Here is a 5183-nt window from a genome sequence, read left to right on the forward strand (position 1 = left end):
CTTGCTGTGTGATCCACCTGATATTTATATCCCTCTCATTTTTGGAATGAACTCCTACAAGGATCTTTAAAAATGGATGAACGGAATGGATGAAACATATACATCATGGTGGGGCCCACAGAGTACCAACCACCAGCCACGGCGCTGGTGGAGGGGGAGTAGCCAATCCGTTTTCGGTTGAGAACCGTGGCGCCGACTTGACAGATCCCACCATCCGTGTGTGCCGTGCAAAGCCTAGGGTCTAGGATCCCATCATTCTTGCGCAGGAAGCGGATTACGTGATGCAACCGTCTTATCGACGCCGTCCATACCTACAAACAAATCATTTTATGACATGATCCAAAGCATCTAGCACGTCACTAAAGGAAGCAGGGGTGATATTGACAGCACCGTTGAAACCTCTCTAACGGCCACTGTGATGTTTTTTTACCATCCAACTATTTCATAAGGTCATGTAGAACTGGTTGAAGTGAAAACAAAAATATCATCTTGATCTCAAACTTCTACAGCTCCCGATAAGTATTTAGCGGTGGACCTTTAATCCCCACTTTGAGGCCCACTTAAGTCTTGAATCTGCCTTATTTTTAGGTTCATATCATATAATGATATGTAAATAGGGATGGCCGGCGGATAAGAAATTTGCAACACGGTGGCGTCCACGGAGCTCTGCCCGGAGGGATTAGCTTGCGCGCAACTGCGCCTCTTGCGCATATCTTACGTGGACGCGGATTTTTGCGAAAAACTTTGGCAGGAAGTTCCTGCACTGGATTGCTAGGTGAGGTCCACCGTGATGTTTTTGAGAAATCCACACTGTTCATCCGTTTTGAGAGATTATTTTAGTCTATGAGACAAAAAATATGATAGATCCAAGGCTTAAGTGGACCACACGATAGGGAATACTTTGGAAAGAGTTTCTTGCCGTTGAAACCTTCCTGGGGTCTGCCTTCAGTTCTTACGTGCCATCCAAAGAGTTTATAAGGTCATTCCCACTTGGATGAGGTGAAAACACCGAAAACATAGCCTCGTATGGAACTTTGTGGCCATACGAATCTTTCAAACGAAGTCACTGAATCTCCACTATTTCCTCTTGTACGGTGCACATGAGTATTTGATACACCTCATTTTTTGTCGGATGACATAACATAATCTCTCAAAACGGATGTACAGTAGATTTCTCATGAACATCGCAACGGAACCCCAGCATCCCTGCGCGGGAAGGCTTCCGCCGGAAATCCGCGTCCATCTTACGTGTGCTTAGCGAGGCGGGTTCTTCCGTAGAATCAGCTTATTCCGTATAACTTATCGTGCTGGACCCGTTGTGATGTAGGCCCCACATCCATTCCGTCTATGAGGTGCGCCCCTTCACGTCCTGACCATATGCCATCAGTCGTCCCAATCGAAAACACAGGTGTATCACACCACTGAAAACAGTTAAGATGGGGATGCCCACCATCAAAACCTTGCAGCCCGAATGTGGGGCCCACCGTGTTTTGTATACGCCATCCAGTTCGTTCACAAAATGCAGTCCACCAGGTTGAATAGATACCCCAAAAGTCAAGTAATTAAAAAAACTCAGGTGGGCCATACTACGTAATTCTAGAGGTTTTACGGACGATTATGTGAGGGTGGTCCACTTGACTTGAGTTTTCGGTACACCTGATCTTTGGGAAAATCGGAGAATATGAGGGGAGGCGGATTACCTGCGACCCCGGATTCACCAAGGTGGGTGTGACCCTGACCATGAGGTCCACTTTGATGTATGCATGGTGTATCCACGCCGTACATCCGTTTTTCTAGCATATTTTAGATCATGATTCTGAAAATGAAGCATATAAAAATCTTGGGTGGACCACGCCACAGGAAAGAGTGGTCATTAAATTTCCACCATCAAAAACTTCCTAGAGTCAACCGTAATGTTTACTCGTCACTAGCTTGATAAGGTCGCACAAACCCGATGAAGGGAAATCACAAATATCAACTTGATCCAAAACTCTTTTGGCCCCAAGAAGTTATTATTCGTGGGAATTTAATCCCTACTGTGTGGTCCACCTGAGATTTTGTATCTACTTCCTTTTTTGGGAACATGTCCTAGAATAAGTTGGAAAGATGGATGTACGGTGTAGATAAGCAGCTCATACATCGAGGTGGGCCCACTGTCAGGTTCGCACCCACATGGCTGGATCCGGGGTTGCAGCTAAACCGCCTTCAAAATCAGGGAAACGGGACTCTTATCGTACTAACTCTGTTGGCCCACCTTGAATGCACGTGGTTTATCCATACTGTTCATTAATTTTTTTCAGATCATTTTATTGGTTGAACCCAAAATTGATGCATATCCAAAGATCAAGTGTACCATACCACTTGAAAAAGTAGAAGTATTGATTTCAACCGTTGAAAACTTTCTAAGGCCCCAGGGATGTTTATTTGTCATCTAACCTGGTCATGAGATCAAAAGACATGGATGAAGGGAAAAAACAAATCCTCCGTCCATCTATTTTGAAAGACCACAGTAAGACAGGAATACGAAAGTCTCGTATCCAAAACTCATGTGAGCCACACCAACGAAACATTAGGAACTACCACAGTCGAAACCTCCCTAGTGCTGACCATGATATTTATATGCCATCCAAATCATTCATAGGTCATTACTACACAGATAAACTATAGGCATAAGTATCATCACGATATAAAACTTCTGTCACCCCAGGCGTTCAATCCCCACTGTTTCACGTGAGATGGCTTGCATAGTTTTGGATCTGCCTGATTTTTAAATCTCTGTATTAACATGGTCTTGCAAACAGATGGACAGAGTGGACTGATTAAGGACATCTCTGTTGGCCCACAACCCTGGGCATTGAAATATCTTTGTCCCACATGTAGGGGTGTAAATCGAGTTGAACCGAGTCGAGCTGGCCTCAGCTTGACTCAGCTCGGTCACTAGCTGAACTCAGCTCAAAATCGGCTCGGCCCAGTTCAATCAATAGCTCGGGCCAGTTCAAGCCAAGATCGAACCGAGTTCGCTATTGCAGCATTTTTACAAACACATGGACTACGCCTTCAAAATCTCACTATATTTGAGACAACAACAAAGATTTTACAAGTATTTTATAAAACACCTTATGAGCAATATAAAAATCAAGAAAAAAAAGGCGTTGGTTTCATATACATACCTTCCTTGCCACCAGCCACACTTCTTTGAGTTAATTCATCAAACACTAGGTGAGCAACATCAATATCAAAGTAACCGAGTCACCGAACTGGTTCGATTCGAGCTGGGTTCAATCCGAGTCGGGTCAAGCTGGGGCCAGCTCGAACTCATTTTCGAGCTCAAAAAATTAGTTCGACTCTGCTCGAACTCAGCTTCGAACCGACTCGAATTGAGCTTTTTCGAGTCGAGTTGAGCCAGCCAACCGAGCTAGCTCAGTTCCTGTACACCTCTACCCACATGCAATCCAAGGGAGGACGCGGATTTCTTGCGAAGCCTTTCGTAAGATGCTACGTGGGGCCTACTGAAATGTATGTGAGAAATCTACTCTGTACATACGTTTTGCGAGATCATTTTAGGACGTGTGATAAAAAATGAGGTGGATACAAAACTTAAGTGGGTCACACGAGAGGGAAAATTGAGGAAAGAAATTTCTACCATTGAAACCTTCTTGGGCTCCACCTTGATGTTTATATGCTATCTGAACCCTTTATAAGGTCATTAACAATGAGATGCAGTGAAAACATTCAGAAATATAGTGTGATATAAAACTTTTATGACCATAAGAATGCTTCAACGGTTCTCGCCGACCTCCCACTGTTTCCTCTCACGTGGCCCACTTAAGTGTTGGATACACCCCATTTTTGTTCTTACGTCCTAAAATAATCTCTAAAAACGGATGGACGGGTGGATTTCCCAAAAATATCCCGGTGGGCCCCACCCAGCATCCTTGTGCAGGAACTTCTTGCGTGAGGTTTTCGCTAGAAATTCCTGTCCTCCTCCGTAGAGCTGGGCATCGGATCGAGTCGGATCAGATAGGGTCCAACTTGATTCGATCCGAAATCTACATAAGCTGACCCGAACTCGATCCGATCCGAGACCGATTCTAAGACATCTGACTCGAACCGATCCGATGCACGGTTGGCCTGACCCGAACTGATTCCAACTCGGTCAGGGAAACCAAGTCAGATCGGGTTGGGTACGATTCGGATCGAATTTTTTAACGGTGAAAATAATTATCCTCGTTGCTATTTTTGGTGTGGTCCATTTGAGCTTTAGATATAATTCATTTTTTTTTCAAGTACTCTAAAATGATCACAAAAAATGGATAAACGGTATGGATATAATAAATACATCATTGTGGGGCCCATATAATTTTGATCTCATTTGATCCGTTCATACAACTCGGAGCTCGAGGTGCGTCTCCGCTCGCCTTTGCACAACACGTATCTACACAGCTGTGCCTATGTAGTGTTGACGTGCTGTGCACGAAACCACAGTGGCATGCTATGCACGAAAGTGCAGCTGTGTTGTGCACAGTGCATTGCATTATATTGACGTTAGCAAGTTTCGTGGGTCTGATCATGGGGTATGTGTTATATCCAAACCATCCATGCATTTGGCGAGCTCGTCTTAAGGCTTGAGATGAAAAATAAGACAGATCTAACTATCAAGTGGACCACACGAATTGTTTAACGGTGAAAATCATTATCTCTGCTGCTATTTGTGGTGTGGTCCAAATGATCTTTGGATATTATTCATTTTTTCGATAATACTCTATAATGATTTCTAAAAATATATGAACGGTGTAGATATAATAAATACATCACTGTGGGGACCATATAACTTTGATCTCCTTTGAATCGTTCATATAACTCGGAGCTCGAGGAGCGTCAGTACTCATCTTCGCAGGACGTGGATTTCTTGCGAAAGGCTTTGCAGGAAGTTCTTGCGCAAGTATTCCGGGTGGGGCCCACTGCAATGTTCGTGAGAAATCAAACCCGTCCATCCGTTTTTTGATCTCATTTTAGGACACATGAGAAAAAAATAAGGTGGATCTAAAACTCAAATGGGCCATAAGAGATGAAAAAAATAGAGATTTAGTTTTCACCGTTGAAATATTTATATGGCCATAAAACTTTTGTATTGGTCTAAGTTTTTGGTGTTTTCACTTCATCCCAGTAAAAATGACCTTATA

Source organism: Magnolia sinica, chromosome 15, assembly GCF_029962835.1.
Source record: "Magnolia sinica isolate HGM2019 chromosome 15, MsV1, whole genome shotgun sequence".
Lineage (NCBI taxonomy): Eukaryota > Viridiplantae > Streptophyta > Magnoliopsida > Magnoliales > Magnoliaceae > Magnolia > Magnolia sinica.